A 15,431-nucleotide genomic window follows, 5' to 3' on the forward strand; every position below is an offset into this window, starting at 1 on the left:
TCTGATTTGTTAACTGTAATGAAGATAATAAATATTCAGGAATTAAAATCTTTTTATAAATAAAAATGTTCATTAATTTTTCCTTTAGTAATAAAGGAAAATTTTAATAAAATGTTGGAACAGATATACAAAACTTATGTTAATATATGTATTAATATGGAATACTACTTATGAGTAGTATTTCAGTATTGACATGATAGAGTATTCAAGGTCCTTGAATATTGTATTCGAATACACACAGTATTCGAATACTGTGTATCTAAGTTGTGTACATTGAGTACTCGATTACTTGAGTAACTACTAAGTGTTCGATTTAGTACTGACTCGGCACATCACTAAACAGAATCCTCGGAGTAACTAAATCCCATTCGTATTGCTGACTAAGCGATTTCAACCAGATTTTAATAGAAAGAGTATTTTGTATTTAATTGTCTTTTTTGATGTGGTATAGATGTTACCCGATATTTAAGTAGTTTTATTCACTAGTTGTACCCGCAACTCCGCCCGTATAACTAGTAAAAAAAAAAAACCGACTTCAACTGTGGTAAAACCAGATATTTTGATTTAAAAACTAAATTACTGAACCGATTATGATAAAATTTCTATAGGGTCTATCTGTGAGTTATAAGGTAACAAACATAAAAAAATTACAATTGAATTGAGAATCTTCTTCTTTTTTAAGTCGGTTTACTAATAAATTGATTATGTTCACTGTACAATATTATAATTTATAATATGCTGTTCATGTCTATAAGCGACGGTGGTCTTTCCATCAGGCGGGTTAATATAATTTATATAAGTTACATATAAAAAGCATAAGTACATGTTTCGCCATACATAGACATATTAAATATTGGGTTTCCGATAATAATTTTATTTTATTGTAATTACCCATTGATATAGACTTGGACAAAATACACCTAGTTCTGTAAAATATTTGTAATACAAATTTTCAATGATATACATTTCATGGTAATCATAACGGTGCAAGGTAGAGGAGGTGGCGGTCATTTGTATTGTTATCAAAGTGAAATAAGAAACACTTCTAGTCTCAGAGTTTGCACATACTAAAGATGAAACATTGCAACATATTACGCACAATTGTCTAAATGAGAGGCTTGGTGCGGAAAATAGAGTCCAATTTACATTGCAACATATATGTTACGCTTCATACATAAAGCTTACAGATACTTTTTCCTTTGGAATTCACAAGACTGACTAGAAGAAATCCCTTCAAAGGAAAAGTCTGCCTCTGTACATATTCATTATAATCTGATTGATATCTATATAAAAAGTGAATGCACATAAGCATTTAAATAAAGAAATAAGCAAATAAATAAATTATTGATTAAAACATTATAAGTTTCATTTAGAATCAATTATTTAATTATGTATAAAAGATCTTCTTTTCTCAGTATTTATTAATGCTATTACTCAAGTAATTTCTTCTCCCTACCATCTCTATGCAGACGATTTGCAACTATACCAACACTTTGAACTCTGTGACATCTCTGAGGCTATTGATCATATAAACCATGATTTAAATAAAATATCCCATTGGGCAAAATCCTACGGACTTCTAGTCAACCCCCGTAAATCTCAGGCATTAATAATCGGGGGCATCGGAGATATACTGCTCTTGATATTGATGTTTTACCTTCTATTTTCTATGAGCAATCTCCAATTCCGTATGCTAGAAGTGCAAAAAATCTTGGAATCATGTTCGACAGTAATTTATCCTGGGGTGAGCATATCAATGGAGTAAGTAGGAAACTATACTTTTCTTTTCACTCGCTCAAACGTTTTCAGAAATTTTTGCCCATTGAAACGAAAATCACACTCGCCCAAGCTTTATTACTACCTCTTCTAGATTATGCTGACGTATGTTATCTAGATGTCACAGAGGAACAATTAAATAGGTTGGAGCGGCTACAGAATTTATGCATACGTTTTATTTATGGACTTAGAAAATACGATCATGTCTCCTCTTACAGAAGTATATTAAAATGGCTCCCAATTCGTCAACGTCGTGATTTTCATCTTTTATCTTTCCTGTATTCTGTACTGTATAATTCTTCCTCTCCATCTTATCTTTGTGAACGTTTCACTTTCCTTGACCCCACTGGCATGTCCAGTAGGTCGAGTAAATCCCTTATTCTTAAAATCCCTCCTCATACCTCCTCATGCTATAGTGGATCATTTACGGTTCATGCGGCTAGACTATGGAACTCTCTTCCACTGCATATTCGTGAAAGTCAATCGCTGAATATATTCAAGAGCAGATTAAAAGAGCATCTTCTGTCCTCATAAACTTATTATGTCTATGTATGTATATGTACCTATTTTTTTGTATGTAAAGAGATATTTTATGTCTATGTATATATGTATATGTATACAGATATGTATTTATTTTGATTTTAATTGTATGAGTTATTTATGTAGTCAACATATTTCATATGTTTTAATAGAAACATCAATAATGTTTCCTTCTATTATTGTACGCATACTGCCCGCTAATAAATAATTAATGCTCCTTTCCACTCAGGGTTTGCTGGAAGAGAACTCTTACAGAGTTAAGCTCGCCTATTGTACACCTTTATTTTATATATATTATATGTAATATTTTTTTTGTGTACAATAAAGAATAAATAAATAAAAAAAGAAATACAAATTATAAGAGTAAAAAAAAAAAATAAACAAAAAAATAAATAAGTAAATAAATTTTTACGTATTTATTATTACTGTATAAAGATCGGTCGGAGCCGTCAGCTTGTTGTCCACTCCAGGTTTTATAAAAATAAAACGTTCATATACATACAAATAGTTAAGTTATTATTACGTTTGCGTGCAGTGCATTCAAATATATAAATCCTTTTCACGCGGCAACAAGAATGCAGGATTCGCGGCAAATAATCTTAATTTTGATGCAACTACAAGTTGTGGGCGCTTTGTGTTGCAAACAAGCAATTTGCAGCGCTGACTTTTACTTGCGATATTCTTCCGTTGGCGCAACCATTCTGTGTTCCAATTGGCAAGTATCCAATGGCGCTGCGTTCCAAGATACAAATTCGAGAGCGTCGCAGCTCCAAGTTTTGAATTGAAAGATGAATGTTGCCATTTTTGATTTAATATGAAACATAGCCATGTTGTTTCGAGATTGTGAGTTATTTTATGATTGTTTCTGATATATTTATTGCTTTTAAAAAGATTTGTAACCAGCCAAGGACTATATTTTCCGTGTCAGAGTTATTGAGGTACGCAATTTTTAGTTTAGTTCACTTTTATATCACTAGATGTCGTCATATCATTTTTGTAACATTTGTGAAGGTTATATTCATTAAAAGCATATAATAACTGTAAGTATAGGTACTTAAAAAATATGGGAAGCAAAATTCTTCAATAGAGTCCCCGTATAGGAAAATGCTGTGTAAGACGACCTTCTCGTGTACCAAAAGATGTTTTTGTGTTGTAGGGAATCAGTGGATGCAAGTGGCTCAGGATCTTTTATATATAATAGTCTATGAAAGTCGAATTGATGATGATGATGATTGAAAGTGATTTGAAATCTTCTGGGCGCTTTATTTATACTTTTTTTTTACATAATGTTACATAAGTCATGCGCAATAGTTTTCTAAGTTACTCATTTAATATAGGGATACCGTTTTTTTCTTATTTTAATAATGTGTTATGTGTATAAATCTTTATACTAACAGATGTTATATGTATATCTGTCTATCATTTGTTAATTTATTTACTTAGTTTTATATTTACCCAGATGAAATACTGTTACATGAAAAGTTTATTAACTCAAATATTATACTTGATAGTAGTCGAATTCATATTAATATTGGGGTAATTATTAGTATGAGAACAAATAACGATCCTTAGTTTAACCCTATTAATTAGTTAGGGTTTGACCCAACCCCCTTAATACCTAGTTTGTAAGTTTAAAACTGATAATATACAAATTTGACGATCCCCGTGCTACTGCAGTGAGCACGTTGCTCTGTGTAAATGAGGTCCCGGGTTTGATTCCGGTCGGGCCAATTTATACGAATTTCTCTAAACTGGCTCGAGTTTGAGGGTTTTGGGTTCTGGCACTTATTATTATTATTATTAGGCGACTACAAAAAAATAAGAACGTTTTTAATTCGACGGTATTTTTTTTATATTTGTTACTTCATAACTACGTCAGTTATAAACCGATTTGAAAAATTTTTTTTTATTTAAAAATATATATATATATATATATATATATATATATATATATATATATATATATATATATATATATATATATATATATATATATTAAATTGGTCCCATAGAAATTTTATCAGTTTTTAATTGAAAATAACTAGTTTTGCCACAACTGAAGTCGGTATTTTTTATAGAAAACAATCTTAAATTATTCAGCAAAGTAAGTTTGTATTTTGAAAATAAAATATTTGAAAATAAAATAAAGACATATTTTGAGCAACATCCTTTTTACAACGTGACCGAATACCTAAATGTCGATATTAAATTATGACATATTATTATTTATTTACGTTTAATTGTAAGAAGTGTGACAATTACAATTTTATAACTTGAAGTTATCATTATTGGCGTATAGTTACCATTATATTGACATGTAGTAACTGATTTATAATGTTAATTATAATTAATTTATAATGTTACTTTAATTTTATAATTCAAATGTTATTATCCTTGTTATTATTTATTTTATTAATTTCAAAATTATAATGTAAATATTAACTTGCCATTGTGCGACGAAAACTAAAACATTAATTAATAAAGAAATATAATAATAATATAATAATATTTTTCTTTCACAAAAGGCAGTAAAAGGTAACAAGTTGAGGTAAAATAAAATATGTGAGGTCAATTTTGTGAGAGACCGGTGCCTGCAGTAGGTTTTGAAGAACCCGTGTTACAAGTCACCAGATCAATTGTGAAAAAAACCATGTATTTTGGATTTAAAATTAACCACATTGGTAAGCTGATGATTCGGGATTTATTAAGAGCTAAATCATTTAGAACTAGCAAGCAACAAACATTACAGTAGGAGAATATGTCTATGATGGTGTTTTTGTTTATAGACAATGATTATGTTATTGTTTTTTTTTTATTGGATGAAAATGAAATAGTGACCCTGCCTGCGCTATCGGTATACACTGGCGGGGCACCAGTGAGGGATGGTAGGCGAGGATGAATGCAGGTCATTTGACCCATCATGACGAATTTAACAATTATTAACTACGATAGTTTCCAGGGGGAATTGCGTGGAGGTTGACCTGATAGTGTATATGGCTAGCAAAGGGGCACTTAGACCCCATTATTAACAATCCCTTTACCATTTTTTGCCATTTTAAGTTAAATAACAAAAACCTATTTTTAATCTTTGGCAAACTAGAAAAATGTTTAAACCTAACTTGCCTTATTACTCACCTTATTTTAATAATTTTTTTTTATTTCTTTACTGCAGCTACTTATTATAATACTATCCCTAATCTATGGCTATTATATTTTTTTCTTTTATTTCTATATAGGTGATTAATCACCTATTTCTCTTAATCTGTAAATGAATGTAAACAATGAAAACGGAGGTACGTCATGTAAACTATATATTTTAAAAGTAATAGAGAAAAAGGTTTCCATAAAACATATATTAAAAAGAATAAGTTAAGGAATAAAATTTGCAATGTGTGCCCTGGCATAGAATTGGCCACCTCCTTCCTTTCCCGTGAGTGTCATAAGAGGCATCTAAGGGAGAGCGAGGGATGGGCAGCAGCGTCCCTTTTGAAACTTCTATAAAATCCTAACTCCGGTTGCCAACCCGCCTGCCAAGCATGGCAACCACTGGCAAAACTCCCCTTATGGGGAAGGCTTATGTCCAGCAGTGGACAGTTAACGGCTGAAATAATAATAATAATAAAAATTAGTAAAAAATAAATATACGGGTATGTATACGTATCAAAAACACTGACCGCCCAAGTTGCAAGCAACACAAGCTATTTATTTTTGAGACTACTAGAAAACTGATAAACATAGGCCTCCCCCATAAGAGGGGTTATGCCAATAATTGCCACGCTTGGTGGGCAGGTTGGCAACCGCAGTTAGGTTCTGAGTATGTTTTAAGAGGGACGCTGCTGCACATCCCTCGACCATTGAGTGTCCTAAAAGACGACTAAGGGTAGTCGTCTTTTAGGACACTCATGGGAAAGAAATGGATGGCCAATTCTATGTCGGGGAGGGAGGGAGGGAGACTAAAAAAAGACGACTAAGTTGGTAGTCGTCTTTTATGGCGTGACACTACATGGGAATGGAAATGGATGTGCCAATGTCCTATGTCGACGGTTACCACTTTCCATCACACGTCTGTCATTCTAAGACACACTCGTTAATTATGATTCGACATTATAAGTTTTAAGTTAAAAAAAAAGTAATAAGTAAACATCAAAAGTCTTTTTTCACGAGTGCTGCTTATGATAAATTTATGAAGCAATTATTTGTTGGTTAAGAGCTAAGAAGTTGGGCCATAAATTGCGGCCGAACAAGATGTCTTCCTTAAGTACATGTTTAAGTAGCAAGTTGGTATTATATGGTGTATATGTCGCAAGAAAACCAGTAAATTGGGATTTTGTAAAATATTGTACAGGCAAAGGTGTACACGAAATAACAAAAAAAAAAAAAAGATTTTATTATAATTTAAATTTTCCACATTTCATACATTCTGAGGATATAACAATTTGTATTATAAATTTAAATTTAGAAATACAGAACGCTGAACTGTTGCTCTATGATTGAAACTTACTCTGGACACAATGTCAAAAAGTAGAACGTAACATATGCATCATCATGGTCTATGGGCAGTGTGTTCTCTATTTGAATGTTAATACATTATTCTTTTTTCTATTTATAATTTTATTTTAACAACATAAAAGGTTTCATTCAAAAACGAGCGAACTTCTTAATTACAATATCTCTGGTAACCATGAAGTTTCGTATTGGTATTGGTGACATTGGTGAAATTAATATATGGTAGATATATTTAATAAAAATAATAAAAAAATATTTTTCGATTTAATCTGTCAATATAATTTTTCCCATATTATACCGAGTAGTAAATGAACATTATAGTATTTTCTATTCATGCAAAAGAAAAAAACAGTTGACCCGTTTTTAGTGAAACATTTGTATGGAGACACTATATTATATAAGTATTAATATGTCATATATTATATATAAGTATCATACATTCATATTTACACGACTGCTTAAAAAAGGAGTATAATGTTTTCAAGGTTAATGTATGTTTATTTCTAAATTCCAAGATAACTTTTTTTTGTATAAGATACACCATCTTTGGAATCCTTACTTCATCTGGAGTGACATTAGCAAAATTTTTTTGGAAATAGCTTGTTATTGGCAATTCGTTTATTCTTTCAATTGTTTTTATTCGTTCGTTCGTTTAGTTTTTTAATTTTCGGTGCGAACTCTTTAATATATTTTTTCCGTGATATCGTGGTTACATCAGGAATTTAACAAAATCTCTAGTAGCCACATTTATCTGTAACATATGTACGTACGAACTGTGAATCGTATTTACGTAGGCAGCCTTTGGGGATCTGTAAATTGGACCGGAACGAACTATATCCTAGTTTCTCTAACGGTTTTCTTTTTTTTTCACTAGACATTTCACAAGCCTCGACTTCGTTTTATTTAGGATACGAAAGGTCAGTGAACTTTTTTTTGTTTTAGATATATGCAGTGATTCGTGTATAACTACTTTAACTTGTAATGTAGGATCTTTAATAAAAGGAAGAAAAAATGCCACGGGTTATTTTAATTGATGTAAATGAAATGGAAATTCCGCCTGTGCTATTGTGTGTGTATATATATATATATATATATATATATATATATATATATATATATATATATATATATATATATATATATATAAAGTAAGTAACTATTTAGTTTCTTGCAAGCTCTTCTCAACAGATAACCAATTTTCAAACGCTGCAATAGATTTAAAAAAAAAAGACCATTTAAAAATGTTTGAAAACAAGTCTATTTGAATAAAAATGATTTGAATTTAAAGTTTAGGATAAACAAGTTCAGCTGCTTCAGAAATATGGGTGGTAAGAGATATCTAAGGAGATAACTTTTGTACATAACTAGTCTGACCATAAATACTGATACATAAAAACTTTTCTCTTTTTCAACTTTTTAATTATTTTGAATTTGGAACACGTTTATTATTTAAACGAAAGTAACAGAACTCATGGCAGTCTGTTATTCACCTTGAGCTGTAACTAATAAAGATTGAAATAGATTACAGCAAATATGTTTTAATAACATTTAGTTTTATTTTTTTTATTTAGACAATAATTTACTACCATTATCAATCCATTGGGAAGCTGTTCTTGCATGTGACCGCATTTTTTATGTTAGACCTTGCACATATGGTAAATCGGATTGTAGTATCGTCAACTTGCGCAGGTCATTGGTTCATATTAAATATGTGGCCATATTTAGCTACTATTTAGCAATTCGATATTTAAAGTTTTTTTTAATAGAACTCAGTAAAAAGGTATAGGTAGATAGATACTCCTTATTGTTTCCTCCAAGATTACATCTGTTAATTTATTATAGACACAAACAATTACAAGAAATGATCGTATTGAAAAAATATTGGACGGCTTTACCGCTAAAAGCAATCTCTTGTAGACAATCTTTGGATGGTGAGGAGTAGTTATAAATAATTTAATCAGAGGCACAAAAATTTCGCCATTTTTAAATACTTCGTCATCTTTATCATATCAGCCGTTAACTGTCCACTGCTGAATATAGGCCTCCTCCATAGGGGGGGGGGGGGGGGTTGCCAGTAGTTGCCACACTTGCCAGGTTGGTTGGCAATCGCAGTTAAGTTTTTGATGACGTTTTAAGAGGGACATTGCTGTCCATTTCGATCATGAAGTTAAGTCGCCTCTTAAGACGTCCATAGGAAAATAAGGGCTATGTCGGGGCCACACGTCAAATAAATATAATATCTATGGAGATGTAATACACCCAATCAATATATATATATATATATATATATATATATATATATATATATATATATATATATATATATATATATATATATATATATATATATATATATATATATTAATTATAGTCTCTTGCTCTTTAATTTTCAATGTCTTCCTTGACATCACGCCGGGTAACGTTGAAAATGTTGGATTTAGTCCAACATTTTACCTCAGTAAAAGGACCTTCGTCGTCTGTTGCAGCGCCTTCCATAATTGTCTAAGTCTAGATAGGGTAAGGCTGGCTCCGCTTTACCCTTAACTCCTTGTAATATAACTAAGGCCACTTTTTTATCTAGTGCGAACTATAAAGTAAAATCTACCACGAGCTCATTGCTCTTTCTCGTCGTAGGCTCGTTTTTTTGTTAGTAAAATCCTTAGATTATATAGATAGTGTCTCAATAGAAATGCTTCGAGAAAAACGGATCAACTTTTTCATACAATTTTGCATGATAATTAGTTATGAGTGACTCCTTTATAACTTTTATATTTATTTTGTCTTATAATTTTTGCATCTTTTTTAATAGATAGATTGATACTCTTTACAAAAGATTACAATAGTAAACTTATTATAAATATAAATAATTACAAGAAATAATACATCAAACTTTTTAATACATTATATTTATTAAATAATACGTCAAAATACATTATATGTGTAAGTACACTGATAAAAAAACGAGTCAGCTAATTTGACAATTAGCTGACAAAAAGTTGACCCGTTTTTGAGGCTCGATGCTCTATACAATTTAAGGTGAAATTATATTTGTGGCCCGACCATGTACGGGGTGTTTTGTAAAACAATGTATGTATTCGCGCTTGATTCTCGCTAGCAAAATTTTATCCACATCAACCAAGATTAATGAGTTTTTGAGTAATTAATTGCGAGCGTGGGCAATATACTGGGCTAAGCGAGACATCTACGAGGCATGACCTTGGACCCTATGCGAGGTTAAATCAACGTTAACTTCATAACTTTATAGGCAAATATTTCGATTGTTGCTAAAATATGTGGTGCGATTAGCAGCCTCGTGTCCAGCTGTGGGACGATATTTATTAATTTTTATTCCGACAATTTATTTATTTATTTGAAAATTACTCACCACACTTACAGTCTCCCAAAACGTGTAGTGAGCCATAGGTTTATTTTACAAACTTACAAATTTTGTACAACATTTTAAAAATATATCCATTTTGTCATTAAATATGTCAATATCTGGCTGCTGAGCAATCAGACAATTGAGCAGAGAAAAAGCCTGATAAGTGGGAGCAAACTGAGCAGTACAGGTGCGAACCGGAAATTAAAGAATTATATACAAATTCATTATCATCATTCTCATATCAGTCATTAACTGACACTGCTGAACATAGCCCTCCCCAATAAGGCCCGTTAGTACAATAATAAATTTACATAAATTTAAATTTATTTTCATACAATTAATATATAATTAAATAGAGAGACGCTGTACGAAACTCGTCTGCATAAGTACTTCTGTCCAAATATGTCCAAAGCTGTGCTTACATGGCTGTGTTTCCGTGTGAAGGGTGAAAATATGGCAGGAATATGACAAGGTATGGTGAAATAACACCCGAGTCCTCAGGGATGGCACCGCATGGACGTTATGAATTTAGAGGTTTGAAAACATTGAAAACCAGCGTGTCGGCTTTGCCGAGCCGTGACATATGTTGAGATGGGTGATAAGTGACGTCACAGACAGAATCAATCTTTATCTTTGTATTGTTTCTTCTTTCTTTTTTTTGTGTGTACACACACATGCACGCACGCACGCACGCACGCACTCACGCACGCACGCACGCATCTAGAGGATAAGAGGAACTATGTAAGCATTATTTAAATTACAAATTCTGATAATTTTTAATAATAAAAATTTATTATTATTGTTACTGTATTTTAAACATTCTCTGTCTATTTATATTCTACACGTATTATATGTACAGCACTTGTGCATTTCAGTTGCCCGCTAACGACATGCTTTCCAACTGTATTGAGTCGACTGAAAGATATCTCTGTCAGAGACAAGTCCACCGTTTCTCACAATATTTATAAATGCATCAACTATATACAAGTGCAACAAAGAATATATAATTTTTACTGAGTTGTATAAAAAAAAATAGAAAATTAAATTATATTTTCTACTTTATTAAGAACATTCAATTACGATTACAATTTTAAACATTTTTTTTTAAGACATGAAATGTTTGAAAATTTGACAATAGGAAAGTGTCATATTATACTCTATCTATCTATAGTGTATTCGCCGTGTGGTCTTGGCATAGAATAGGCTACCCCTTCCTTTCCCGTGGGTGTCGTAAGAGTCGACTAAGGGAGGCCGAGGGACGGGAAGCGGACGCTGCTTAAAACATCTCCAAAGCTTAATTTTGGTTGGCAATCCGCCTGCCAAGCGTGTCAACTATTGGCAAAACCCCCCATGGGGGAGGCTTATGTTCAGCAGTGGCTGAATAAAAGGCTGATATGATTATAATGATATATATAGTAATGCTCATGATAAGAAGCGATGGTTACCATTTTTTATGTTTTATAAAAAAAATTTAATATAAAATTAGAATTCACTATTTTGTGTTGAAAATTCAGATACCATTTAAATGTAAAAGTTTATTATGTTATTAAATTTCTGGAAATCCGTCGGCGCAAAACTGTCGCGCCAGTAGTTGCTTGCACTTGTATATCGGAGAGAGCCGTGCACTTGTGGCTTCCAAACTTGCAACTTGCAAACCGAAGTTGTGAATTGTTCAAATGTTTCCAAGTGGTTTTATTACATTTTCAGTTAGGAATTTATAGTGTACGGAGCTTGTATGAGTAGTTACAGACCTGATGTGGTATGGAGGCTGTAATATGTGATATTACATCAGAGGGAGACTTTGTGCAAGAGTCGTCTGCTTGGGTACCTCTGTCCCGTTCGTGTTTCTACCGTGAAGCAGTTGTGTTTGCATGGCTGTGTTCCAGTTTAAAGAATGGGGTATGGCAGTGAATTTACAGGGTACAGAGGAATAACATCCGAGTCCTCAGGAATGGCAATGATTGGGGAGTATTATGGGCGAAACAGTATACTCTGTTATGTTCATGGTACTTACTGCACATGGCTATAGGCGACGGTTACCACTTTCCATCAAGTAGGCCGTCAGCTTGTTTGCCATTCTAAAAAAATTTTGACTTATTATTAAAATTTCTGTATAATATTTATAAGTTTTTTTTTTTTATTAGATATACTTATTGCGCCAAATAACTACCGTCGTTTTTCTTTTCTCCTCTACCTTGTTGGTTGCCTGGAAGAATAAACTTTAGCGATAAGACCGCCTTTTGTAATTTATATGTGTAATATATATATTTATTATATTATTATGTATTATGTAATTATTTACATATGTATGTGATTTATGTATGTATAATTTTTGTATGTTACATTCTGTATGTGTATTTATCTTAAAATATATTAAAAATGTTATGTCGCAAAATATCTACCTTTTCATTTTCACCTATGCCTCACTGGTGCCTCGCCAACGTTAGCGTTAGCGCAAGCAGGGTTACCATTCCATTATCATCCATTAAAAATAAAAAAAAATACTGAAATTCACTACAAAACCTATTTTAATTATCAGTTATTATTTTTTATTTTTCAAATTGAGAATTTAGAACAAAAAAGAGAACAAAATACTTTGCCAAAGATTTCTTGTTCTTAGTCAATAGCTGATACGAATTTTATGAGGCCTTTGACGTTTCTATGAATAAGCGGTTCTTTTACAGCCTATTTCATTAAAAGTTAATAAAATTTTAAGTAATGAATAATTAAGCCGTAATACAGTCTGATGATGTTTAAGAGTATTACAAATTAATGATTGATTATTCGATTCAATATTTCGAATCGATAGTAATTTCGTTTAGACAGAGTTTGTGTGATAATTCCAACAAAATTTAGCTATATTTAAATTTAAATTTTATTGAAATAGACTGTAGATAACCATATTGATATTTCTATTGAAATATGTATGTAACTTAGAGATAGTACGATAAAAGTGATTGAAAATTTCGAGAGAAATGTGTAAGAAGCGTAATCTTTTTTTGTTTTTACTATGTTGACTTCTGTAACCATTTGGAGGGAACAGTAAGGATTTTTTTATTTATCTATATATTTTTGGGTAGATAGACACTCTTTATTGTTTCCTCCAAAACATTACAATAGTAAACTTATTATAGATGCAAACAATTACAAGAAATAATCACAGTGAGAAAACAATGCGCGACTTTATCGCTAAAAGCGATCTCTTCCAGGCAACCTTTGGATGGAGTGGAGTAATTATAAACAGTTTTATCGGAGGCACGATGAAAATTTTGTTATTTCAAATACATATAACGAGGAAATATATGCAGTAATATAAATGTATATTTCCACTTTTTATTAAATATATACACATATATTTATTTAAATACATATATACCCATACATATATATACATGAAACATATTTATATTTTATTATATGTCTATATGAGGCCTATAAAATCAAAGGCAGCTAAATGCCATAAAATCGATTTAATTTTCACACTGTACCTACTGAAATATTTCATTTAATTAAAAGTTATATTAATTTAAATTCAATTATTACTAATATTCTAATTTTCTTTAATCAGGTTTAAAATATAGAATATCGTTCCGTATCCTTGACAAAATATTAGTTTTTTGTAATTTCCTAAACATTTGACATTTGATTTGGATTTTGACAGGTGTCTTTGATTTTATAGGTCTTATATATTGTATTGTGCGATGATTCGAATCCGCAATCGCAAACCGAGGCGGTGTCAAACCGCCGCACTACTAAAGTCGCCAAATGCACCGGTTACATACTAAACTTCGCAGTTTTAATGCATTCTCCAGTGAATCGCATCTGTGGAATTGTAGATGTCTCCGAGGTTGTACTTTGCAGTTGTAACTGCGACGATCTGGTTCTAGTGGCCCAGTTTCTGAAGTTATAGACATAAAGTGATGTACCGGTATTTGAGTACTTTAGTAGTCGTTAAAAATAATCGAGTTCTGACTCAAGTCTGATTACTCTGACAAGTCTTCGAGTATTTGTTTAAATATTCGTGTACTTTATTTGACTCGAGTAATTTTTCAAATAGTTTGTCAAAAAGCATACTTTTAATGGAGGTAATAAATGTTCAGCCATTTAATATTTTTTATTTATTATATTCTTTATTGCACAATAAAATTTGTACAATAGCCAGGTTACCGCTATGTGACATTTTCTACCACCTTTTATGATGAAAAAAAAATAATGAAATTATGAAACAGAAACGTAAAAACTTACTTATATACGCGAATTGTATTCAGAGGATGCAAGTACTCGAAATATGTATTCGAATATTGTGCAATCGAGTTTTGTAAAGCGAGCACCTGCTAGATATTCGAGTCAGTACTTGAGTTAGCTTTACTCGGCACATCACAAAAGCAGTTTAGTGACAAGGAATATTCGAAATTCGAGACGAATAACCGAATTTTCTGGAGCTCTGGACGTTTCATTACAACGGGCCGGAAGTAGAAAGTTAATTGTTGAAGATACTGTGATCAAGATTACAAAATTTTGTTTTGAGGAAGTTGTTAATTTAACAAATGCTTTTGTGAGATTTCTCAACATTGAATGGAAATATATCTACGTCATTATTTTGAATAAATCCTCTTTTGAATCAGTCTTTGTTTAATTTTGGTAATTTATATCATTAATTGTGCTCTTCATGTCTAAGGGTTGATGGAGGGGACGGGTGGGATGTACCCACCACAGAGTTAACTACTGCACACTCCAAGATGCAAAAGAAGCTACATAAAGACATATCTAAGGGTACTAATGCGCCTTTTCTAAGGGGCCAGTCTCCATCTCCCCCTTTGCCCTGGAAAGTAATCCTAATTATGCCAATAGCCGTCTCTTGTTTGCCATTCTAAGTATTATACGAGGTTTGTCCGGAAAGTACGTATAAAAGTTTTTTAAAAATTTTATTTTACAATTATTCAGGTAAATCAATTTTATCCCCTTCAAAGTACTCCCCCTGTGACATAATGCACTTGTGCCAACGCCGTTTCCACTGTGAGAAGGCTCCTTGAAAGTCCTCTGGTTGTAGGTTTCTCAGCTCGTCGTAGCTTTTTTTATCTCATTTATGTCCCCCAAATGCCGCCCCCGAAGTACCAATTTGGTTTTTGGGAACAAGAAGAAGTCACACGGGGCCAAATCCGGCGAATAGGGGGGTGTTCGGTCACCGTAATGGAATTTTTACTCAAAAACTCACGGAACGATCTTG

Source organism: Galleria mellonella, unplaced genomic scaffold, assembly GCF_026898425.1.
Source record: "Galleria mellonella isolate WM207_F2 unplaced genomic scaffold, CSIRO_AGI_GalMel_v1 utg905, whole genome shotgun sequence".
NCBI classification, from domain to species: Eukaryota; Metazoa; Arthropoda; class Insecta; order Lepidoptera; family Pyralidae; genus Galleria; species Galleria mellonella.